The 27533-nt window shown below is 35.8% G+C and overlaps 1 long non-coding RNA gene and 1 pseudogene across 2 annotated transcripts in view; one reads left to right on the top strand and one right to left on the bottom strand.

Annotated features, from left to right (window-relative positions):
- LOC143649437 (uncharacterized) overlaps nucleotides 1-27533 on the bottom strand; it is a 59598-nt gene that overhangs the window by 9949 nt on the left and 22116 nt on the right. The window contains exon 4 of one of the 2 annotated variants that reach the window (XR_013158997.1): nucleotides 25584-25836. The exons of the other annotated variant lie outside the window; for it this stretch is intronic. This is a non-coding gene — a long non-coding RNA (uncharacterized LOC143649437). Of the gene's footprint in view, nucleotides 1-25583; nucleotides 25837-27533 lie in introns of those variants that run through there. 2 annotated transcript variants of the gene reach the window in all.
- On the top strand, nucleotides 19943-20882 carry LOC143650917 (cytosolic Fe-S cluster assembly factor NUBP1 pseudogene; annotated as a pseudogene).

Here is a 27533-nt window from a genome sequence, read left to right as displayed (position 1 = left end):
TGGGTCTAAGTTATAACAGTCAGGAATTACCCTTATTACAACATACATATTATATTTAATTTTATAATTTTATAATCCCAGATCTGAAAATGCAAAGATCATGGAAAACTTTTATTAGCAGTAGGATTAGCATTGAAATTCTGGGGCATGTCAGGTTATCTGAAGTTATTCAGTGGGGACATTAATTTGTAAATATATCTTCTCTCTCTGTTAGGTATAATTTCCTTTTTTCATATTGAAACTCAAGAAAAAACAAGAAGATACATACAATTACATCTCGTGTGCAGTTTTCCAGTGTTATTTTCCTGTTATTGTATAAAGAAAATCCTGTTTCATCAAATCTTCTATCGAAATTGGTTAAATTTACCCCCAATTGTTGTTTGTGGTTTGCCGATTAGTTTTGCTAATGAATTAACTAGTGCAACCCGACCACTTACAGAGCTAGTCTCAGGATAATGAATGTAATTATTTAGCACTAAACCAGGACAACATCATTCTTTTTTCTCTGACGAGCATAATTCTTTATTCTCCCATTAGCCAGGTGCCCTGGTCTCTGTAAACTAGTTATTGACCTGCTCGTTTAAGAAGCTTCACTCTAAATGCTTCTTCCCTTATTTAACTCAAGCAAGCGCCTATAATTTCTCTTCACCATACGGGGTTAGCATGTAAAGAGTTCATTGTTCATTTATTGTGAGTAAAGCAAGGCGTTAGGGAGCTATTCTTAGATAGATGCTCAGACTCCTGAGCGCTGCTTACTTGTCCCTGGTTATAATGGATACAAAACCGTATGGGGCTTAGAGAGCGTCATGTAAGCTCCATAGGAAATCTGAGGCAATGAATCATGGAGCCAGACCCCTGCTGAGGACTGTGTGTCTGAACAGACTACAAATAGACAGAAAAGCAGCTTAAGCAAGTAGCTTTCATATGACAGGAATGCATATATTAGACATAAGAGGAGACTATTTGGATAAGGATGTTTATATATAAAGGGCAATAATAATTCTTCTTGCCAGACTCAGAGAGGAACTGTTAGTGACGAACAATGCCTGGAGGCCCAGACTGACGTGTTTCAGGTGTATCTTCTGCCACCATTTAATATCCTTTTTTCAAAAGGTGTCACACGATATTGGATCACCTTGGCCATGATATATTGTGTCAGAGCACGTGCAGTGAGACATAGTGAGATGTGACTGGCAAAGCCTAAAGTAAAGATTAGATGTCACAAATTAAAGAAAAAGCCACTGCCATCATTCATGATTGACCCTCTCTTTGAAACCGTTTGGGGAAAAATTAAAAGAGTTGAAAATGACACAGGAAAGGAAGTTGTGTTTAGGTTTGGGAGATAATGTCCTTTTTCTTTCACATTTTCGTTAAATAGCGAGTGCTGTATGTTTCACCTGACCGCTGTCTGTAGAAAAGTTATTGTGCTGTTAAAAAAAGGTAAGCAATAAACACCCCCACCTTGGGGAAACCTTGTTAACATTCTTATTAAATTTTTATGTTTGAATAATGATATTTTCATATATCTTTTTTCTTGACTGCAATTCCCAGAGTCCTTTTAAGAGTAACTTGGCTTGACAGCCCAGGAGTTTTGAGATAAAGAAAAGACAAATTAGGAAGAGGTCTATAGGGGGAAACAAGATTATATTGGAAAGTTTATGATGTGAAGAGAGCAGGGACAGAGCTATTGGTTTTCTTACGAGGCTGTTTGTGTATATGTATGGTAAATGGGACTAATCATGCACACATATACATAAACATATTTATATTTGTCCCCATACATGCTCCCTTGACTTTTTATGCTAACCATACATGTATAAACATGAGTGAAAATAATAAGGTTCTTTCAGACATCTATTGAGAAATAACAAACTGAGCTACAAGGCAACAAGGCTTTTATTTGGGGTCTTAAACTGCAATTCAGGGAGCAACCCAAATTTGTCTATCTTGGCGCTTTGAAGCAAGACTTAAAAGAAAAACAAGACTTTAAAGAAAAGACTTTTTAAAGAAAAATCAAAGGATTACATAAATTGTTTGATTGGTGGATATTTGAACTGCTCCAAATGTTCTTCATTTTAGATAGCTTACTGAATTCTTTTTCTTGTGATTTGTATCTGGTGTCCGGATTTCCTAAGAGTTTAGAGGAACATTGTTTGCTGGAGATTTTGCATCCTTTGGCAGTTTGTGATATTTAATTGAGATTTGCATAAGAATAACCTCCAGAATGACCTGCCCCCTTCCTCATTTTAAATCTCTTAGCCATTGTAATTCTATTTTGTTGTTGTTTTTCACACAAAAAACAGCTATGACTCAAGCTGGGAATTTACCCAATGAAGTAAACACGCAACTAAAAATATTACCAAGGAAGAGAATGAGCTAGACAAAAATGGATAGAATTACAGCAAATTACAGTGGTGGCATTTTGAATCTTTTGATGGATCTGTTATGTTGTGGGTTTCATGAGCATGAGGCATTATTGGGTATTCTAAATAAAATAACTATTAAATAATAGCTAGGCAGTACCTCAAAACATTCTGAAGTCACAAACTGAGCTCAAAAACCCAGAATTCTGAAGAAAACTCCCTCACAGAAGTCTTTAAAAAGAATTTAAAGCTTCACAAACAAGTTGCCCATCTTTAAGGATTTTAATTGTAACCACCGAAACTCATAAGGCAAGGGTAGAAGGCAGCTTAATACGTTTTGTTAGTGCAATGCTATTTTCTGTGCCACGAAGACTTTTATATAATATATACTCAATAAATACTTTTGAATATAATTCATATCAAGTTATACATTGTTGGCCAAACTGTAATTGATTTGATAATAAAAGAAAAGAATGCAAGAAGATTCAGAAGTCCTCAGATAAATAGTGTAAGCTGAATACTCCATATTTCACATGCTTATGATATTTTGGTATCATTTAATACATAGACATTCTTAATTTGGATAAGAACAAATGTGTCATTTTTCCCCTTAATGACTTATACTTTTTGCCTTATCCAAAGTTAAGATATTTTCCTGTATTTTCATCTTTAAAAAATAAACTTACGTTTTTTCCAATTATATTTTAAATCCAGTGTGAATTAATTTTTATAAATGATTTAAGATAGGAATATTATTAATGCATAACCAATTATCTTAATTATTCTAAAAATTGTTAATTCCTTTATAATATATAATACCATTTTAGGAATATAGTAAGTTGCCATTACAGATAGGGGCCCAGTTTTAGATATCCTATCATTTTCTAAAAATATTTCTCTACACCAATGCAAAATGTTTGATTATGAAAGCTTTATGATAAGTCTGGAAGTGTCATATGGAAATTTTCCCATGTTTTACTTCCTTAAAATTTTCTTGGCTAATATTGGTCTTTGCATTTCCATATGAACTTTAAGATAAATTTTTCAAATTCCATGAAAAAAATCATGTTTTCAAAATTAGATTTGTATTTAAAGTATGTATTAATTTGGGAAAACTAAATGCCTTAACATCATTGCTTCTTTCCACTCACAAACACATGGAATTGCTTAATTTTTCACTCTTCGTTATGCCTTTCAATAAAGTTTTATTATTTTCCATGTAAAGATTGAATATCTTTTGTGAAATTTGTTACTAAGTTCATTCCAATTCTTGTGCCCCTTTTAAATGACAACTTTTATTAAATTCTCTAATTTTTTTTTTTGCATATGGAACTTGTGTCCAGATTACATGCTAAATGCTCTTTTTTATTCTAATAGTTTGTCTGTAAAATACCTTGGTTTTCCTATACAAACAATCATATTGTCTTTGAAAAAGTAGATTTTGATTTCATCTTTTCCACCCCTCTGTATTTTCTTTCTTTTTTTTTTATCTCTTTGCATTAGTTAGACATTCCAGAACTGGAAGTGATGATAGCAAGCATACTTGTCTTGCTGCTGACTTTTAAAATAAAAAGCTTCTAATGTTTCACCTTTAAGTATGGTGTTTCCTATAGTTTTAGTAAATATCACTTTGTAAGGTTCAAGAATTGTCTTTTTATTCCTATTTTGATAAAAGTTCTATTTTAACATTATCATGTGTTAAATTTTTCTGTCTTTCTTGGGGTCATTATGATTCTTTCTTCTTTAAATCTATCATTGTGAGAAATTGCATTAATGTAGAGTGTCTAGTTTTGAACCATCCTTGCCCTCCTTGGGTACACCCAATTTGATGACAGTCTATAAATTTCTTTTCTCTCATATCTTTGCCTAGTATTGGTAGTAAGATTAGCCATTTAAAATAAGTTGGGAAAATTTTTCTTCTTTTTCTATTTTTTGGGAGCACTTTATATAAAATTAAGGTTTCTGCTTTTAAAGCTTTGATGGCAGTATTTAAAATTGCCTCAGTTTGTTATTTGTGAATATGTGGAAGGATATATTTTAATATATTGATAAAATTCATTTAATACTTATGAATGAATTCATATTTTTTAATTATCTACAAGTCGGATTTGGCAAATTATATTCTTTTGGGGCATTGTTATGTGAGTTTTCAAATTTATAAGCATAAAATTTCATTGCATTTTTATTATAGTTAAAACAAAAACTCTATCCATAGTTCTATTTTCTTCTGCATTCCTAATGTTGTTTTTCCTTTCTTTGCCTTTAATTTAGACAATTATATTAGTGTTTTCATGGAAACTGAAGAATTTAGCTTATTTTAATATTTTTCTCCCATAGAAATAATTTTAATATTTTTTTCTCCTCTTTCTTGTTTTGTTTTTCTACTTCAATAGTTATCACTTATTCTTTTTTATTTCCTTTGTTATATGTTTTTGTTTTAACTTATTTTTTTCAACATTTTGAATTGGTAGTACAACTCACTGATTTGTTTCTTTTATTTCTTTTCTAACAACATTGAAAGACACAAATCTTCCTCTAAGTACCACTTTAGAGTCATCCCACAAGTTTTGATATTTGATTTCTAAACTTTTTTTAGTAACAATAATTTCATGCTATCTTGTTTATAATTTTGTTGAAATTGAAAGTGCAACATAAATTTTTAGGTGATCCTTTAAACCAAGTCCCTGTTGAGGCAAAACTTTTTTCCTTGCCTCCTTCAGAAGTATTCAAGTAGAAGTTGGATGTACTCTTGATGTAGATGCTTGAAAATCTTCTGCTTTAGTGGGGGAAGCTGGAATGATCTAACCTGGGGTTTGATTTTCATTCTCAACCACTAATCTTGAAACTTCAGTTTGCTTTTATGAATATTCTTGATTTAATATCATTTAAAACTAATTTTCAGTAATGAAATAGGCACCTATTAACTATCGTGTTCCTCTACAGTATTATCAATATCCTAACAAGCCCAGGAATCATTTTAGAAATAATAATCTACAGCATAGAGTTAGTAGCTCATGGGATGAATATAAATTAAATATGATTGAAATATGATACCTAATGAAAATGGAGAGTCCCTGAGTTACATAAATATTTTTTTCCTCTGTTATTTTGACTTCCTTTTCCTAATTATAAGCTTAAGATATTGATTATAATCTATGTAGATACTTAAGGGAAAATGATAATGATCGTATAATTTGCTACAGCTTATTAAGTGATTAACCTGGCCAGATATTGTGACAAACAGTTATGTCTTATCTAATTCAATCCTTAGAATAATCCCATAGGATTAGTATAATTTCACCTGTTTTTAGATGAGAAAATCAAAACTTTATAACTTGTCCAAGGTCACACTAGATAGTCAGTGGATTCAATATTTGAATACTAATCTATCCAACTTTAAAACATGTGAACTGAATAGTCTATAGAGAAAAGAAAAAAAGAGAGAGAATAAATAACAACTTGTTGTGAATTTATACAGCATGTAGTAAAGAATTTAACTTTTTTCCAATAGAAAATTTGGCCTTTGTTCTTGGGTCCTCATAGGTCTTTTGAATATTATGCCTGATAAAAGAGCTTCTTTTGACCTGGGACCTAGGGTCATGCCAGATAGTCAAACAGTGTGATTTAGGGTGAGCGCTGGCCATACCAGATGGCATTTAGGGTGGGGAGTGACCACATCAGAAAGACCAACAATGTGATTCAGTGTGGGGGTTTTGGATAGACCTGGAGACTCTCAACCCCATGGGCAATCACGCAATCATGCCTATGTGTTGTAGCCCCACTAAAAACTCTGGACCCTGGGGCTTGAGTGAGCTTCCCTGATTTGCAATACTCCATGTATATTTTCACACATTAATATCAGGAAAGGAACATGTCCTGACTCCTTGAGGAGAAGACAACAGAGTTCCACACTTAGTATTTCCCCAAGCTCTGCTCTATGTGTGCTCATCTTGGCTGATTTTAAATTGTGTTCTTTCCTTGTAATAAACTGTAACAATGGCTATAATAGCTTTCAGCGATTTCTGTGAGCCTTTCTAGCACATTATCAAACCCCAAAACTTACAGTTAGTGACAGAAGTGAGGGTGATCTTGTGTACAAGACAGTTAGTGGTCTTTTGTAACTGCACAGTTGACTCACTCCAATCAAACAGAAAGTTATGAAAAAATAGTCTGGGATCATAGAGGATTAAGAAGAGGGAAAATGTCTGGGCAAGTCCGAAAGCCTAAGAGTTTATTTAGAAGTTAAGGACAGAAAATTATACCATGAAAAAGAAACAGCATAGGCAAAGGCAAGGAATCAGGAAGAAACTATCATATTTCATTTACTCAAATATGCTGCATTTAGATGCCGCTCAAAACAAACAAACTGAGCCAAATAAAGCTATGAATTAAACAATGACACGTTATTAATTGTAAGACATTCTTATATTTGAGATTTGGGAAATATCTAAGATACTTAGATACCCAAGAATCTTAGATACTTAGATACTTAGTTAAATTAGATAGAATATTTAGGATCTAATGCTAAACTAAATGTGGCCAACATATTAGATAATTTAAAGCCAAGATGAAGGGAAGACATTGATGCAAGGGGTGGCAAAAAATGACTACAAAATTTAGGTGAAATTTAGGGTGAAAAATGTTCATTTATCCCCTATATGCGAGCCCTTCTGATAAAAGGACTTGTCAGATTGACTATGAAAGACATGATTCATTTGTTAAAAATGAGGATTATAGAAGCTACGTTTCCCAGATTCACAGGTCTATTGTTGACGGGCTAGGAATTTAAAAAGAGTTTTTCTGATTCTAAAACTCACATTAAGGAGTTTAAACTTCAACTTTTAGCAGAGGTCTTTAAAAGAGGGAAATGATGTGATGGTATTTCTTTTTAGAAATGTAACTCTCACAGAACTGGTAAAAGACCGGTGGGCTTATGTAATGACCTGAGCAGATAATTTGTGGTAATAAGCTAAGAAAAGATGGCAGTTTTGATGTGACTCTGAGGCTTCTTCATTGGAATTTAGGACTATTAGGATCACAAAACATTTGAAGAGAAGGCAAGGTATGAGTTAAAATTCAGACTTATTTTAAACTTCAGGTGCTTGCTAAATATCCCAGTTGAGCTTTCCTATATACCTGACAGGACGGGTTTGGATACTATCAGTATACACTCACATTGAGGACTCCCAAGTGAATGAAATCACCCAAAGAAAACACACAGCAATATAGAAAATGATTAAGGCTGGATACCTAAAGAACCCCAACATTTAAGAAGCAACCAGAAGAAACAACTAGAGCTATAAATAGAGATGTAAGAAGAAGGCTACCCCCCTGGCCAAGTAAAGAGATAAAAGGGAAGTCAATAATAACAGTGCTGCAGAGAAAGGGCATAGGGCAAGAATTATAATTAGGTCACTAAATTGGCATTGTAGTCACTGTTCAGCGATCATAACAAGATCAGTTGACTTGGAGACCAAAACTGCATACTACATACTCATGGTTTAAAGATGGAGTATCAGTTAACTTTTGTTATGCCATACACAGCAAACATTTTCTAAGCTCACGATTCTGTGGGACAGTAATTTAGACCATGTTCAGCTGGGTGATTTTTCAGGACTCAGCTCAGCTTACTCATGTTTTTCTTAGCTGCCAGTTGGCTTCTTGTGTTGTCTGATTGACAGATGGGGTTGGGAAGGCAACTGAGCCATGTGCGTTGCATCATCCAGTGGGCTATCCCAGTTTTTCTCACATGGCAGCTCTACAGGAATCCAAGGGAGTAAGCAGAAGCATGCAAGGACTCTTGAGGTCTAGGCATAGAACTGGCAATATCATCACTACCCCATTCTAGTAACCAAAGCGAATCACAACGGCAGTCAGATTCCAGGAGCGGGGAAATGGGTTTCACCTGTTGATGAGAGGAGCCGTAAACTCAAATTGCAGAAGGATCAGGGATGGGTAAAGAATTGTGGCATTCTTTTTTTGGGGGACCTGTCACAGGGAGGGAGATGAGGAGGTAAAAATAGGCAGTATTGCCCACCAGTGTCAGTGGAAAAATGACAATAAAATAATGCAGGGCTCTGGTGCAAAAGAAGGCTTATGGCAGGTCTTGTAATCCCATAAGCAGGAAAATAACATTTGCCTTTAAGTCTCTTGCATCTCCATCTGTTTGGTGGAGTCACTCATGCCTACGTTCAGCACCTATCTTACTTTTAATTACAAATCATCATGAACACTATCCACTTCCAAGCCTGGAAATACCGGAACATGGACACTGATTTGAAGACATACATCAGAACTAGGCATTATCTATGATCTGGTAAGATTCGTTTCTGTCAAATTCATTTTCCAATTAATCACAAGAGTAATCTTTCTAAACTACATTTCCTACCATGTTAGTTCAGGTCTTTAGAGAAGCAAATGCCAAAATAGAATTATCAGTGCAGGTGAACTATGGGGGAAACCCTCAGCCTAGGATTGTCCATATAAAATGTAATAGTTAAAAACTGGCGAATAAATGGTATTTTATCAGCTTTGAACAGCATTGCCATTGATCAGCATAGACATTTAAACTTGACTGATTTACACCAAAATCACCCCCTCCTACAGTCATGCATTTTCAAGAACACTACATTGTGAATTGGTCAGTGAGACGGCGTAAGAATCAGATGGCAGCAAGGATCCAGTCCTTTCTAACTGCCCCTAACTAGTATTCAAATATTATTTGGTTTATGATACCATTAAAAAGCAAACATTTCTTTTAGGAAAACCTGATTTAATGAACCTTGTTGAAAAGTAAGAAGCAAATGAGACTTCCCATGTGGGCCAATACCATGATATTGCTGATAATAGTAACAACAACAATAACAAAAGATAAACATTTACAAATGCCTATAAATGAATATGATGGGCTTTGCTTTAGTAATCATTAAGCAGAAAGAACTGGTTTCAGCATGCTGTAAGATGATCATTGATTCTTAATAGTGTTAATGTTTATTAATGATAGATGATTGGCTTTACACATCTTATGACTAGTAAATACATGAAGTACATTTCTAATGTCTGGCACAAATTTGTATCCAAGGCCAATGGAGCTGCCCATTACTTGGCTTTGCAGACCTTGAATGCACAGGCAATAGTAAGTTATACCTCCAGGAATTGGAGCTGACTTTTCACATTTTAGTACCAAAAAGAGTGGTAGAATCCATGCAAACTTCTCAAGACTCCAAGAATCTGCCCAAGTTCCTGAGATGTAAGAAAGTTCATTTCACATGTTTTAGCAAATAGAAAACTGCTAGAAAATGTTTCTCTTGTTCCCTGGTCCTGTTGAATTCATAACACTTAAACACCTGTGTCCGTCAAATGGAATACACAGGATCACAGCTAGAGCTGTTCTTGACTTTGCAATTTCATTGACTGACAGTTTAATATCTATTTATTTTCACATCTGACACCAGTAAAGACAGGCTGGCATCATGAATGTCGAGACATTATGCTGACAACTGTTGTTTTGTTTTGTTTTTTCCATCATTTGGGGGGTGGAGGATGGTTCCACGTTCCCAAGTAAAATGTTCTTTTCAAGCACTGCAGCTCCAATAAAGACCAAATTATAGTTCAGAAATAATTGGCGGTAACTATTGATAGGTTACCTGTACATGTTTATATAGGAATGGGTACATTCAATTTGAGATTTACTAGTAAACTAACTGTTACTGTTATACTCTGGAATGAAATGTGTAATTATACTATTTAAATAGCTGAAACAGCTGCCATTACTGCGGACTGTGTAAACAGTATTTTCCATGCTAAAATTGAATGTTTAGAATGTGGTCCCTTATTTTCAGCAGCTCTTGTTTAGTCTCTGAAATACAAACAAGGGGCCTAGCTCCATCCCAGTTCCATAATATCAGAGCAAACACGTTAGAGGAGGAACAGTCACAAAACAAAAGTGAGATGGGTTTGTAACACCTTAAGCAAGCTCACAGTGTGGCTCAAAATTAACCACAGAGACAGAGAACATAACAGTATTGTAGGCACCCCACAAAATATATTTCGTTTCCATATGTTGAAACAGATCGGAAGAAAGTCCTTTGTCTCTCTCATTTATGCCAGCTATCTAAACCGAAAATAATTCAGTTTTACGGTAGCTCTATGTACAGTTGGGAAATTTTATGATGATGCTGAGATCACTGAGCTTTTCAGTCTGCTACACTGAGAATGCTCTCACGACTAGAGGTAAGGTCTGATAACGCAGAACCAGTTCCACTGTGTAACCATTAAGGAGCTGCCTTATAATCAGGCAGGATTGGATGGACTGACTTTATTGCCTTTATAGTTTAGGATTGAAGTATACTATTACATCTTACAACTCTCCTCCCCAGTGTCACTTTGCCAAGTACTCTAAGAATGAAATATGCTCTCTAAACTGAAATTTTGTTCGGAGTGCATTCATTTACAGAAATTAGGTCTGAGATTGATTGTGGATTTCCACAGAATCACATTAATTTCAGTTCTTGGCAATTACAGTATAATTAGTGTTATTGATGCAGCAGCCTCATAAATATTTTTGTAGCCATATAGTTTTCTTTTTGTTTTGCATTTTATCTGTGGGTTGGTTGTCTTGCTTATTTGTTTGTGTAGGCTTCATTTATGGCTGAAATTAGACCTGGGGGTCTTAGCTCTTTCTGTGGAAGAACTATGTGAACCTCTTCGGAAGCAGAAGAGGTGAAGCAGGACTCTCCTCCAATTTGCTGAGTCCCTCTCAGTATCACATTCCTGTGAATTCAATCCTAAATCTCCCCATCCTGGGTTCTCCATTCCCTAGAATTTCCATTTCATTACTATCCTCCTTGTTCATTAAGCCCTGAACAATTAGGACCTAAGATGCAATGTTCTTAGGTCTTTTCTCCAATGGCTCTAGGAGTTTCCTACACCTACTTTCGTTCCACATTGCCTTTTCATATTTTGCATAACTGTCTTGATTTGCAAAGTGCAAATTTGGATTTGGAATCAGAAGTCCTGGGTTTGAGTTCAAGCTCTGCCGCTAAATTATGCATTCTTGAGAAAGTACTCATTTCTCAGTGGGGATGGATATCAACCATTTGTTCAGCAAATGCTTTATCGAATAATTATCATGTGTCAGGCACTGTTTAAGGCATGAAAGGCATGGCAATGAAAATATAATTGATCTAGGTCCCATCCTTATGGGCCTTAAATTCTAAAATTGTCTAACCTTAAAGGATTAAATTGAAAATGTATGTGAAATTTTGCTATGGTAAGAGATACAATGATTGCCTTTACTTTGGTTTTGCCTATTCCAAAAACAATCAGCTTGTCGTCTTAAAAAGACATAGCTTTCTGAAGTTAGTGAAAAGATAAAAGAAAAAGAAGATATTTACAAGACAGGAATGTGCAGGTTGTTATTGAGAACAGTGAGAAAAGAGGAAATTGGAGACAGAGAAAAATAGAGATGAGCAAAGACAAATATTAAGTGCTCACTCACAGAGTATATGATACATCAGAAAGTGCCAATGGGAGACCACTTTTTAGCCCTTTTCTATTCTAGTACCTATGGGATTTTGTGCGAGTTCTTTTACTTGCCTGGGTTCTGTTTTCATCATCTATGAAAACAGAAGGTAGGATTGCATGATCTCAGGATGCCTTCATGTCGTTTCTTTCTATGACTATAAAGCAAGAGTTTATCTCATTCAGTTCAGCCCTTCACTAGGACACTTCAAAATGCCTGCTTCATGAAAGGCCAGGTTCACTTTTTTGGGGGGAGGGTACACAGTCTGGGAATCGAACCTGGGTCTCCCACATGGAAGGTAGGTCAGGTTCACTTTTAAATATCAAAAATTAATGATACATATTGCATTGTCTCTTCTTTTAAAAATGGATAGAAATTTAATCCAACCACTGTTAAATCTTTGGATTTTTCTAGAAGGTATATTTATGCCAATATTAGTTTTGATTAAGAAAACAACCTCAAACATTTATTTTCTGTAGTCACCAAACACAACTCAAATTGCCTTCAGATATTAACACTAAAGATATACTTGACATTTTTTTTCCGATTGTCTGAGAATCTATAAAAGCTTTAGGATCAGTAGAAGCATTTTCAGATTTCCACCAAGATTTTCCACCAAGATTTAATACTGGATTTTATGAATAAAAAGGAAAAAACATAGTGGACTATGATATTTGTGATATTCAACAAGAAAAATGTAATCCTCTCCTAACTCCATCACACACACATACCCCCACTGAAACAAACAGGCTGATAAACAATTTTAATCTAATTATGAATTCAAGGAGACATCCTATTTCAGAAATAAGTGTATTGAAATAGATAAACAGCATTTCAAATCTTAAGCACTGAGGGAAAATCCTTATCTTTATTGGGCGGAAGAGAACAGTCACATATTTATGGGGGTGACAACAAGTGGTAGAAACTCATCCCTCCACCACTGTCAGCTACCACGGTGAGCAGTAACTTCTCCGGCCCTTTCTTGCTGGCAGGCTATGCTATTTCACCACTTGCAGCCACACTCCCGGGATCTCTCATGTTCCTGCTGCCCAGCCACCCTGATGTTCAACTGAGAGCATCCTCAGCAGAATGGAGTGAACAAACAATACCATCCCATTTTCATAATGTCGGTTTCTATTCCCATAACAAGAGAACAGAGTTTTAAGAGCTAATATAATTTTCCATGGCAATGTGACCCTTATGACAATGCTATTTTACTAAAGAGAAAGAGAGAGGAAAAAACAGAATAGAAAATGAGGTAAAGCCTTAGAGCACATGTTCTCTTTGGGCACTAGGAAATACTGTAGGGCAATATTTAGTAATTTTCAACAACTTAAAAGGGCTCCTTCTTTGAGTGTGAGATTGTAGGGCTTCTCAGGTGACTCTGTCACAGCCAATGTTCAACGTGAGTGGTGTAAAAGATGACTCAAAGAGTGACAGACTCTTTACATAGCAGAAACAAAATATACGTCCATATTAGAATGTCTCTATGTGAAAAACCTACAGGGTCTTTCAATCAATAATTCAGTACAAATGTTCTGAAGAAATTCTTAAATTGCCGTCTCTAGTTGCAATTTGGAGAAATAGAAAATTTGCCATCATGCTTATCATTATTTTTTAAAGACTCTATCACTGTATATTTATGAGTATTTTATTTGTCAGTGTGAATGTGATTCTTAATATTGTAATAATAATATAATAGGATTTTTTCACTTATAAAACATTTAAATGTAGTGGTAAAATGCTTGATTTCCATGCGGGGGACCTGGGTTCAATTCCCAGACCATGCACCCTCAAAAAAAAAAAAATTAAATGATCAATGTCTTTCTACTCTTATGACATATATAGTATCTATAATGTGCTATTAAACAAGCAATCAAATAATAACTATCTCAAGAACAGCCCCTTGTAATGCAGAAAGTTCTGAAATAACCTTACAAATTCAAAATGGTTCCTTTGCTAATCTGGTTTCTCAAATATGATCTCTGCCTAGAAAAGCAATAATGAAAGCACTAGTTCTGAAAACCTGTAAGAGAGATTCATCTGCTTTTCTTCTGAGAGAGCCCAATAATTATTTTTCTCACATGTAACAGTGGCCAAAACTCTGAGCCTCTTAAGTATTTTCATTTGTGATGTGTCTCTGAGAGTGGTTCACGGTCTCAGGATTATGAAATCCATTCAAGTCATTCAAATGATGGACATACCAATGAATATCCTTTAAAAGTATTTGAACACTTGTTCTGTAATCAGTTTATAAACTGAAGGCTAGATTAAAAGGTAATCTATTAACAACTGAATACCACTGAAACCTTGGTAATTTTTGGTACCAATCGTATTATGAATTTAGCTTAACTATTTCAAATGACTTCTTTCTTGTCAGGCAGCATAGTTCCATCACACTACTTAGCCATAATGGTTGTATGGGATTTAGCCTTTCAAGCATTGCATTTATCTTCAGAAGTGATGTGAAAAGAATGTGAAAGGTAAGAAAGTATTGTGTATAATGTTAAACTTCCACCACAAAGGAAAAGACTCTAAAACATGGTGTGACATCTGCTGTTGGCTATGAAAATGGTCTTTTATCTGCAAGGCTCTTTCAAAGCCACCATCCTAAAAAACGTTTCACAGGGGAGGATATTTATCTCCAATTTACATTAGGGATTGATAAAAAAAGTAAGTATTTAACTATAGAAGCTGGCAAGCAATTAGAAAAAAAGCTCTTAGACGTGAGTACACTAATCTTTGATCCTCTCCCACAACCTAATTCTAAATTCTTAATTATTTTCAGGTGTGCAAAAAGTGTTGCCTGGTTGAGTTATGATCTAGTAGGATAGATGGCATGTCCCTTTCTTTGAGGGCCAACTGCAGAATACTATGTGTATGGTGGAACAAAACCAAAGACATTTTGCCTTTTATAAAATAAGCAAACAACCTCATCATTTTAACCATCCAAAACTTTAACTTAACCTGAGCTACTGGGTTCATGTTTTCACCCCCAAATGAAGAACAGATCTACACTTCTGAAGAACTTGGGTAATTTTGTTAAAAATAACAAAGACGGACCTCTGTCAGAAATGTTTGTTCCCTGCTATCTGTTGCAGCTTTAAAGAGAGTATCAAAGGATGAGCATGTCTTGCTTTGCAATTAGCAGAGAGTTCCATGTTTACTTGAGGAGTTTGCGTCAGTTCATGCTCAGGTGCTAGGTAGCTTCCAAAATTAAGGAAAGTAAAAATTCACAGAACTGCAGAAATTCAGAGAGGTGGAAAAAGCTCTGAGACTTTTACAGTTGAGGAAATACGCTTCATATCATTCAACAACTCACTTCTGGCCACCTAGAAAGTTAGCAGCAGATTCACTAAACTGTAACCTTTCTAAGGATCTTAGGTGACTATTTCATATGTTTTCCATCACATCATTCTTTCCTTACAAAAAGCTTCTTAAAAACAAAGTTTTGTTTTTAATTCATCAAACTAACAGAAGCATACTGTTTAAAATGTAAAGACAGGAGGTGGATAATAATGGAAAACAATATTTCCTCTTGCCTAATTCCTCCCTGCACCCGTTCTGCTTTCCAGAGCCTCCACATTTAACCATTTCTGGATCTGGTCTCCTGGTGTTCATGCCTCCTTCTAGATGAAATACTCATACTGCTATTTTGACTTGCCAATTTTGAATACTCTCTCTCATCTCGAATTGTTAAATTGGATAAGAATTTAATGCATTTATATGACTTCCTCATTTCCCTCTCCTTAATTCTCCCAAAATATTTAAAGCACTATTCTCAGTTTTCCCAAGTCACCCTTGTAATTTCAAACAGAATTTTTAAGCTTCATATCTTCCCCATAATAGTGGCTCTTAATTTTAAATTTTGAAAATAATTATAGTAGGCCATCCATAATTTTCTCCACCTCTCCTCAACTTCTTTCCAAACACCTCTCATGTTCTATCTTTACTTTTACATTGTCTAGGTTGACTTCATTTAGATTTGCTTTTATATGTAAGAAAGTCTTTCATTATTTGTCTGTGCCTTGAGCCTACTAAAAACCATTAACCATCATTTATAACATTAAGGCCATGTCAATATCATTCCTTTCAGAGCCAAAGAGTTTACAGCAATTATATTTCCTTTACAGATTTAATAACAAAAATCCTATGGAAATTAAAGTGAATTTCCTACAGTCAAGCTTGAATGGATTCTCCTTTTCTTACATTTTCAAAATGCCTTCACTGGTCTTTCATTTATTCATTAGATAAATATTTAGTGAGCATCAACTATGGACAAAACACTGTTATATGTCCTGAAGACTCAGAAGTTAATTAAACAAAGCCTCTGCTTTCTGGCCTTATATTGTAGTGTGTTTGTGTTGCAAGGGCAATAAACAAGTCCACAATAACTATATGATTATGTTAGGTGGATTTGTGTTGTGAAGAAAATAATTGGGAATAAAAGAATGATAAGAATTGCTACTAAATCAGGTGGCCAGGGAACCCTTCTATGATAATGTAACATTAAAAGTAGACCTGATAGAGGTGAGGGAAAGTATCATGTGGATATTGGTGGGAAGGACATTCAAGGCAAAAGAAACAGCAAATGCAAAGGCCCTGTGGAGACAGGGATTTGAATGTACAGTTTGGTTAAGGAGAATGAAAAGGGTATGAGTTATAGAAGCCAAGGTCAGACAGGTAACAGAAAGTTAGATCAAAAAGTGTCTTATGGATTTTGGATTTTAATCTAAGCAATATGGGAAGCCCTGAGAAAATAATAAACAATTGAATGACATACTTATGTTAGGAGAATACTTCAAGAATTCAGTCATTCTGGTGACTTTGATCAGGAAGGAATCTGGGTATATTAACATAAGGCCAATAAGATTTCCTGTTGAATCGGAAGACAGATGTGGAGAAAAAAAGAGAGAAGGTGAGGGTTACTCCAAAGTCTACAGATATTGGTAGAAGAAAGCTACCAAATATTTATAGGAATGGGAAAGACTAGGAAAGAAGCAGGGTGCTTGAAGCTGTTGTTATTGCTTGCTTTTTTGTATTCTTGTGGTATATGGAGGGGAAAAGGAGTGGGGATCACAAGTTCAGGCATGTTACTTATAAGGTGCCTTTTCAGACCTGTATGTAGAGATTATGAATAAGTAGTTGGTTATGTAAATGGCCAGGTGCAGAAATTATCTATGAAGTGAATGCAGAAAGAGAAAGTAGGGTTCTAATCACTCATCCCTATGGGATTCCATAGTCTCAAGTGTTTCCAGCTTTTCAGTTATTCAGTATATTTGATTGATTCCCATTTCCTGGAAACCTCCTACCTGGACCTCCTTTCTACAGAGATCCTGGCTAGGTGTTTTCTAGGCTTTCTGCATACTGCCTTCTGGATCTTCTCTTCACTGTTCCATTGGGCTGGGTTCGTTGTTTCTTAGGTTAAATGTCTTCATCTTTTCTTTGGATGTCTACCACATTTGCTGTAGTCCATCCTCAAGTAATTTCTTAAGAATGAAAAATTTAAGAATTTGTGTCCTTGCATACCTGAAAATGTCTTTATTTTCTCTCAAATGTATTGATAGTTTGATTGTATATGATTAATTCTAGATTCAAGAGAAGTGAAGCGAGGGGAAATTTTGCTTAGCTCCATTGTCATCAGTTTTGCTTATGAGAAGCCTGATACCAATATTTTTTTATTATTAATTAAAAAAATTAACTAACACAACATTTAGAAATCATTCCATTCTATGTATACAATCAGTAATTCTTAATATCATCACATGGATGCCTGATACCAATTTAATAGTATTCATTTGTAGATGATACAATTGTCTCTCTGGAAGCTTTTGGAATATTTTCTTTTTCCTTATTGCTATGAAATTTCACAGTGCTGTAGTAGGGTATAAGTCCGTATACATTAATCATGCTAAGTATTCAGTGGATTCTTTTTATCTGAAGATAAGATATGGATGCTTCTGCTCAAGAACTCTCTTGCAATATTCCTCTTATAATTATCTGTTCTCAAATCACTTTTCTATCTTTCTGCAACCTCTCTTAACCAGATTGTTAGTTATTTAGATTTATCTTCCATGTCACTTACATTTCCTCACATATTTTATGCCTCATTTTTTCATTCTGTGGTCTGGGGCAGTATTTAAATCTCAGTAATTCCATTGAATTTTGTATTTCAGTATCATATTTTTAATTTCTAAGAAATCTCTAAATTTTTTCTTGTTTCTTTGCCTAACATCCTACACTTTTTAAAAATTTTCTTTTCAAATTTCTTTGAGTTCAAATTATAAAGATTTATCTTTTTGGAAATTTTATTTTATTTTTTTTCCAAGGGGCATTTTTTCTAGGTGTTTATTTTAGTTTCTCATTCCTAAAGTGATGATGGTAAACTTCATAATGAAGAACGAGATTTTTAAACACTGCTTAAGAACACTATATTTATGAACAGACTTTGTTGACTTTCAGGGCCCACTATCACACTGGGAACCCCTAAAGCCAGAGCTTGTCTCTGGTGTTCTAATGTCGACATTAGATGCACTAATATTCTCCTCAAATAGCTCATTCAATTTCTTTCTTCCTGGGAAGACCATCTAACTATCAAATATTCCATGCATGGACATGGTGGTAGTGATGGAGTTCAAAGATTCCGTAAACAGACTGTGCTAGTTTCCTGGGGCTACCATAACAATGTATCATATGCTGGAGAGCTCAAAGCGATAGAAATGTATTGTCTCACAGTTCTGGAAGCTATTTGAGGTTCCAAATCAAGGTGTCATAAAAGCCATCTCCCTCTGAAGTCTTTGAGAAAGAATCTATTCCATCATACTTCTCCGGGCTTCTGGTGGGGACCAAACATCCTTGATATTACTTGGATTGTGGCATAACTTAGTCTTTGCCTCCCTCATCACATGGTCATCTTCTCTCTGTGTGTCTCCCTGTTTTTCCTCTCTCCTTCTTATAATGACACAGTGATTTTGACTTAAAAAGTCCACACTACTCCAATATGAATTCATGTTAAATTGCATAGCTCCATCTGCTATGACCCTATTTTCAAATAAGGTCATATTCTGAGATACTAGGAATTAGGACTTCAGCATTTTCTTTTGGGGGATGCAATTCAACCCATAGAACAGACTTTTGATTAACACCTCTGCTCTCCAATTAACTTCCCTTCACACCTGGATTTTCTGAGTCCTGAGCTTTTTGAAGTCTACAGGGCAAGCAAGCTTCTCTTTGGACTAATTTTCTACTCTGTTACCATTCCTCCAGCTGCTTTTTTTTTTCTGCCAGAATTTTGTTTTAGCTGTTTCTCACCTGAGAATATCCTTCTCATTTTTAGTTGTTCTTTTTGGTTTCTTTTTTCCTACAATTTCTTGGGGTTTGAGGAGAGAAAAATAAGGAGAGAAGAAAAAAAACATGTGACCAGCCCATCTTTTTGAACCAAAAACTCCCTGAAGTGCATCTTAATCCTAGCTGTCCCCCCTTAAACAGTAGAGACAATGAGCTACATAACTATTAAAGACAAATGAGTATAGAACTCAGACAGTCATTTAGGGTGTACTGTTTGAATGCATATAAGCATTTCCATAAAAAGACTAATGTACCCACTAATCCCAATCAACCACCCACTGAAAAGTGATAGAAATAAAATGACAGGTATTTAATGCTACTAAAATGGCTTAATCCCACAGTGTCTTGTTGGATAATGTGTTCCTCAAAATAATACTGATTGTCCCTGTTGTTATTATGCTGTTAATATTACTAAATTTAATATCAGTACCCACAGAGAGGCAATGGTTATTTTTCAGGGAAACTCCACGGTTCCAATTTGTACCAATTGGATATTAAATAACTCACAAAAATAACTCACAACAAAGGGCAGGAAGAAGTAATTTATCTATCATAAATTGGATAATATGTTACAATGAAAGCTAAAAGCAACTGAATATGTTTAATGTTTATGAATGAAAGTTGTGTCTTTGAATCCATTAGTTTGGCTAAATTCAGTTAAAACATGCAACTATACACACACACACACACACACACACACAGGAAATCCATGGGGCAGAAATACAGAGCAGCAAGTTCCAGTGACTGCATCTGTGATAAGGGGAGCTGGAGTGTCCAACCCACAGCACCCTCTGGCCAAAGGGACCCCATGCAGTGGCTTTGTACACCTTTGGAGATGGCACTCTCTGCAGACCCAACCATAGAGAAAACCAAAGAAAAAATAAAAACCATGAAATATAATATCATCTTGTTGTCTGGAAATGGCAGTGTCAGAAAGAGCACATTCAGTGCTCACCTTGCCATGGCCTGGCAGAGATGAGAATAGCCAGATTGCTCTTCCAGACCTTGATACATGTGGGCTTTCAATTTCCAATACAATGGGACTGGAAGGAGAGCAGATTCACCAGGATGGCTCGAGATGGTTTCCAGTGTACATGGAAGACAACCTGAAGGTGATGTCAGGCTCAGCAGCCCCGGTGGCACCATTATGTGGAGAGGACCAAAGAAAAATGACCTGAGGAAGTAGTTCCTTTTCAAGGTGGACTGGGGAGAAGTTAATCACCTCATGGTGGACACCCACCTGGGATGGCCAAGGGACACATCGTGCTGAGTACCTCTCCATACACACATGGATGGAGCAGTGATCATCACCACTGCTTAGAAAGTGTCATTCTAGACTGTCCAGAGAAATCAACTTCTGCTACAAGGTAAAGCTGCCCATCACCAGTGTAGTGGGGAACCTGAGTGGCTTCATCTGTCCTAAATGTAAAAGAACTTCAGATCTCAGGTCCCATGACAAGGATCCCTATACCTGGCAAAGTGCCTTTGTATCTACAAATAGGAAAGAGTTGTGATGGAGGAGAGTCTTCTCTTTTTCAATCGAAGCCCCAGATTTGCCAGCCATATTAGCCTACCGAAGTATAAATCAAAGGATCCAAGAATCTCGTAATCTGTACCATTTGAAAGAAGAGAGCCTCATCCATTCCTAAAACATGGGAGAATGTTAAGAAAGCAACATTACCGAGCTGGGGGAGCTGGGTCAGCAGCTCAATCCAACCTCACCAGCTCCAGGGATAGGACACAAGGACCAGATACTGGTGTGAGGTCACTTTTGCAGAGATGCTTTAAGCATCTAAGTTTTGCACACTTTTCTTTAGAATATTTGTAAAGGGTATTCTTTACAAATTAGACGGTAATAATATAACAGAAATGAAGATGAGGGGATGAGTATAAAACTAAGTTTCTATGTGTCTGTCTCCAAATAAAAAGATTTGACTAAAATATTCTCTTTCCGAGCAGTTGTGTACCCAAAAATAATCCTACCTAAGAAAGCCTCCACATATAATGGTTCTGTAGGAAGCCCTGCAGGCAAAAAGAAGACCTTTCCTTCAGTGAGAAGCTAGCCTGAAGGCAAAAGCCATTATACACTTCTCTCCCATTCTCCAGACAAGCAAAGAGCAGAGCTTCCCACTGATAAAATCAGTTCACGACTTGGTTCTCATTAGCTCAGTCTATGAAAATAGTTACAAACTTGGATCACCCCACCAAGCTCATTATATGTTTAAATCTAGGTATTCTTTTGATGAGAACACAGGAGTTCCTCCTTTAGAATAGGTATATATGTATATATATATATAGTTTATGTATATGGGGGTTTAAATACATATAAACCCCACCGCTACCCAGAGGCTTTGTTAGGTTAACAAAGTACCTTGAAAATGCTCACTAAGCCTTATTGGCTGTACTTGTTAGCCCAGAATTCATACTTGGAACTAAAATAGAGCAATGATTGGCTTGCTCAAGTCCATTTAAATTCTAGGCACTGAGCTTTTTTTTTTAAAAAAAAAATGTTTTAATCCTAAATCTAGAAAAATATCCCCCTCTAAGAGGTAAGCGATTCATGAATGCACCTCTGAATCCATTCCTCTTTATATCAAGGCCTATGCTTTCCAACTTCCACCAGACTACAAAATGAAATTGCCTCTGCTATCTTTGATGTATTTATAGCTATAAGGTGTCCACAGTCTTTATTTATATCAAATTAAGGCAGATATCCACAGTGCTGAAGCTCGCTGAAGCTTGGTTCTATTTAATATGTACCAAATAACTTGCAAGAGTCTGGGAAACAGAGGGGACAAGTGGAGAGGCAGAACGTGCAGTAAAAGATACCCCAAAGGAAGAATCTGGCTGGCAGATCTGAAGATCTGAATCAGGGGTCAGCTAGTGTCTGCAGTCTTGATAACTCTTTACTGTTTTGTGCTCACCAAATTTCCCAAATTATCAAAACAATGGAGAAAAGCTGTGCTCCTTATTATAAAACAATGCTGTGGTATATAAAATATGAGGCTCTGTGCCTCTTTACCTCATAAAATACAGATGTAAGGGCAGAGAGTTCAACCTGCCTTCAGCATGGAAAAGAAGCAATTACTTATCTGTTAAGAAAAACCCTAATATCATTATCAGATAACCCTCCTAGTCACCTGATATCTGGCTATTATTTTTAATGGATATAAAATGCATTTTAAAATCTCAGATTCAAATCATATGGAAATAATAACATAAGTTATCATTAAGGTGTTTGGAGATAATTCTAAATGTCAGTTTAGCATATTTTCATATATTGGTTTTTTAAAGTGAATGAATAGTTTCTTTTATGAGGGAAATGTTGTTTGGTCGAATGAAAGAGACAATCATATTTAAAGGTCAGTTAATGTAGTGAGTTAGTTGTAGTTATGAGTGTTAAAATCTCACCATATTATCTTTAAACAAGAAAGCCCCACAATTCTGAATATAATTTGCACAACAGTTTAGCAGCTTTTCTCCTTTGTTCCTGCTTTTGCTACCATGTTGATTTTTTCAGAACACTTTCTTATTTTTAGCTCAAACCATTTTGGCCAGTGAGTATTACTAGATTATCATTTCTGTGTTTTGTGCAGTAAGGCCACATATATTTCAGTGACAGCAATTTTGCAATTTGAAAGAGCTGAATTCTTTCCTCTTTCCAGAAAATAGGAATTCTTTTACAATCAAGAAACTCAGCCTTATAAACACCAGAAAATCTAAAAATTCAACAGATGCATCAGGACCTGGAACCATGTTCCCAAGACTTTGTCTTTGTGGAAACTGAGCAAACCTTGCTTACCAAACAAAATACCATTGCAATAAGAAGGGATTTGCCTTTTCTCCCTGATTCAACTTGTAATTTTCTCCCTGATTCAACTTTTAAGGCCCATACACACCTGCACACATGGTCTTGATTAGCTGTTACCCTGAATCGGCTACAAAACAACTTTATAGAATTGGTCTCCTTAGGAAAACAACACAACAAACTTTCAATAATTCCAGGTCTTGAATTAGAAATAAAAAATAGATATATGCTAACCATTGGTTTGGTTGAATACCACAGTAATGAAGAATTTATTGAGGTCTTCTCCCCTGATGCAGACTTCTCTGTGAGATTAGCAACAAACAAGTGAATACAGCAAAAAAATTGAGCTGAGTGATCATTTGTTTGAGAATTTTTTTTAAGCCCTATTGTTTCTCTGTTTAAGCATTCATTTTAATGGCATATCATCTCAGTCTTTACATCTCAACTAACAGACTGCAATAGTAACCCAAAGGAAACTGAAGGTTGGTGGTTGCGATGTATTTTTAATTTTCATCAGCAGTCAACAGAAACATTTAAAGATAACAAAATATGATAGTCTCCTCCATGTCTGTTTCTGCATAATTGACATGCAAGTGCAGGACTATTTTTCATGTTTGAAACTCTTATTCAAAGGCTTATTTATTATTCAGTCCAATTCAAGCTTTAGGATAGTCCCTTAAACGTTATCAAAAAGAATTGATAAAAGGCTTTGTTTCGCCCATGGGTGTGGTTTTAGCAGGTTACTATAATTGCTAGTTTATTCATAGGAAAACTAAGTGGTAAAAGCAAATTTTCAAGAAACATGAAGATTGAGCCAAAAAAAAAAAAAAATGACTTTGAGCTGCTGAGGCTGACACATCCTGCGGTGAACCCGTTCGCCTGCCCCGATGTGACACGCCTGCCTTTATGTAATCTCCTCCCTTCAGTGCAGGTGGCATCTGTGGCTTGCTTCTAGCCAACAGGATAGAGCAAAGGTGAGGGGATTTTTCTTCAGATGTAGTTAAGGTCCCAAATTAGTTGATTTGAGGTTAATTCAAAGGGATATGTCCTCTGTGGACCTTTCTTAATCAGGTGAAAGCTCCTGAAGAAAGGACTGGGTGTCCCTGACTTCAGAGACTTTTACTGGCCTTGAAAAAAGCTGCCATGACGTCCATGGCTACAAAGAGATAAATTCCGCCAGCAACCAAATGAACTCGAAAGGGGACGTTGGGTCTAAGATGAGAACACAGCCCCAGTCCACAATAGGACTGCAGGCTAAGACCCTGAAGCAAAGAACTCATCTAAACAGTGCCTGGACTTCTGACCTACAGAGGCTGTGGGACAATACATGTGATGGTTTTAAGCCACTAAGTTTATGATAGCTTGTTATACAGAGAAAATGAATAATGCTGAACAATAGAGTATTTCCACAGGAAGCCTGTGTGGGAGGTTAATTTGTATTGTATACAAGGCTGGGAGTGGGCATGGATGTGGGAATTTTAAGAGTTATCTCCCTCAAACTTCTGAAATTTAAACCTCTCTTAAAATGGAAGAAATGTGAGAGAGGATAAAACATGCAGTCCAAACTGGAAACAGTCTGATATCCGATAACCTCAACCACCTTAAACCCACTCTCACCAAAAAGATCATGAAAAAAGATTCCATGATCAAACATTTTTGGAAGAAGTTGTATACATTCCTCTTACTGCCCCCACCAACAGCACCATCACCACTGACAACACCTTTGAAGGTTCATAATACATGTTAAAATTTCTCAGATACCCTATAATAAGAAGAAAAAATAAAATTTCACGTAAATTTTCCAAAAATTGAGAAAACATTGAAAAGTGGCTGCTCTGACTGGGAGCTCCCATGACATGAAGCATCAGCATTCCTGAGAGAAGCGAGAGCTTTTTGGGAAAAGGTTTTTTATTGTTGTTTTAGTCCTGCGTTTAATTTCCTCAGCTCTCAAAATTTTAAAAGAGTGAAACTGGATGATCTACTAAAAGAAGAAACCAGACCAGTGGAGACGATGAGATTGGTTCTTGTTTCAAAAGTGTCTTGTTTTGATCCTGGACCAGCAAACCCATCCCTGAGCACAAAAATGAGATTTTTGGGTTGAAAAATCAGACAGTGACCTCAGCCCTCTGTCCTTTCTCTACCTTACCTCTATCCTGATGTCCTGTGTCCTCTACCCCTTGCCCTGATGTCTGGGGCAAGAGGTGCAGTTTCTAGGAGTAGCACACTCTTGTCGTGTGCTTTTATGTCATTGCTGTGGTTTCTTCCTTGAAACAGTAGATGATCAGCTGAAAGTGATAATCAGTAATGAAGAATGAACTACTGAAGTTCAATGGAGGAGAATTAATCCAGAGATACAACCTGGGTGTTCTGGTTTGCTAGCTGCCCGAATGTAATATGCCAGAAATGGAATGGCTTTTAAAAAGGGGAATTTAATCAATTGCTAGTTTACAGTTCTAAGGCTGAGAAAATGTCCCAATTAAAGCAAGTCTATAGAAATGTTCGATCTAAGGCATCCAGGGAAAGATACCTTGGTTCAAGAAGGCCAATGAAGTTCAGGGTTTCTCTCTCAAGTGGAACAGCACATGACAAACACAGAGTTTCTCTCTCATCTGGAAGGGCACATGGTAAACACGGCATCATTTGCTAGCTTTCTCTCCTGCCTTCTGGTTTCATGAAGCTCCCCAGGAGGCATTTTCTTTCTTCGTCTCCAAAGCTCACTGGCTCATGGACTCTGCCTTGTGGTGTTGCTCTCTCTGAATCTCCAATTCTCCAAAATGTTTCTCTTTTATAGGACTCTAGTAAACCAAACAAGACCCACCCAAATGGGTGGAGACATATCATTACCTAGTACAATTTAACAACCACTCTTGACTAAATCACATCATCCAAGGAGATGATCTGATTACAGTTTCAGACATACAATATTAATAGTGATTATTCTACCTTTATGAAATGGGATTTTGATTAAAACATGGCTTTTCTAGGGGGCATATCTCCTTTCAAACCAGCACACTGGGATTAGAATTAATGTAGAGATACAACCTGGGATTAGGTTCTGCTTTTGATCTGCATGATTGGATTTTTATTCAGAGGGACAAACCACATCAGGTGTTATGATATTCAACATCATTTTAATGAATAGATTATAAATATTGTGCAGCATAAATCATTTTCCTGAGTTGAATAAATAGAGAGGAATTTTGTCTAGCTAGCTAGATGAATGGACACTTCTTTGCAGTTAGCTAGTCAAGCAATTTGTTTAGGAAGCTGGGGTGTGCATCTATTATTCATAGTTATCAACAGGGCCAGGCCCATAGTAAAGTGGGTGAGGGGAGTGAGACTTGTACCTTGGGTTCAAAATCCATGATGAAGTATCAAAACTTTTAATAAAGATAAGATCAGTAATAAAACGCTCTGCTGAAATGTATTAGAGTCTGAGGCAAAAAGAAAAAGCCATAAAAACTGACTCTGTTTGTATTTAACATTTTGATATTTTGTTCATCATGAATTTTTTCATTATTTTTAAAAATTTTGCATTGAGATATTAATTTGCTTTGCATCTCCTTAAATTTTTGCCTGGGCCAAGTGCCTTTTCACTTGCCTTGACCTGCCCTACAGTTGAACTATTTTTTTTTTTTAACATCCTGGCTAAGTCATAATAAAAATTTTCTCCATCCTTTTCAATCCCACATGATTTGAAATCAAAAGTTCATATCCTACATTTGTGGTCAATTGATTTTTTGGGCAGGATACCTAGACAATTCGATGTGGAAAGAATACTCTTTTCAATTAATGATGCTATAATAATTGGATATCTTCCATTCACTATTCACAAATAATTGGATATCTTCCATTCACTATTCACCATTTCAAAAATGTAATACAAAAGTTAAAACTATAATACTTTTAAAAGAAAACGTAGGAGTAAATCTTTGAGGCTTTGAGTTAGGCAAAGTCTTTGTGCTAGGCAAAATAGAAACAGCAAAAGAAAAAAATAGATAGTCTGGACTTCATCAGAATTAAAAGCTTTTGTGCTTCAAAGGACACTATCAAGTAAGTGAAAATACTTGAAAATGGGGAAAAATATTTGCAAATCATATATCTGATAGGGTACTAGTATCAAGAATATATAAGGAGCATTTACAATTCAACAGTAAAAAGATAAATAGGCTCATTTAAAAATGGGCAAAAGATTTGAATAAACATTTCTCTAATGAAAATATCTGAATGGCCAGTAAGCCCATGAAGAGATGCTTTATAGCATTAACCATTAGGGGAATGCAAAACCAAACCATCATGAGATACCTCTAGAATAACTATAATCAAAAGGACACATGGTAACAAATGTTGATGAGGCTGTATAAAAAATGGAAACTTTCTAAATTGCTGATGGGAATTTAAAATGTGCAGCCACTTTGGAAAATAGTTTAGCAGTTCCTCAAAGTGCTAAACATTGAGTTATCATATACATTTACCAGGAATTTCAAGAAGA

This window comes from Tamandua tetradactyla, chromosome 11 (assembly GCF_023851605.1).
Source record: "Tamandua tetradactyla isolate mTamTet1 chromosome 11, mTamTet1.pri, whole genome shotgun sequence".
Taxonomy (NCBI): Eukaryota; Metazoa; Chordata; class Mammalia; order Pilosa; family Myrmecophagidae; genus Tamandua; species Tamandua tetradactyla.
Note: the sequence above shows the minus strand (reverse complement) of the source record. Positions and strands in the feature narration are given on the sequence as shown.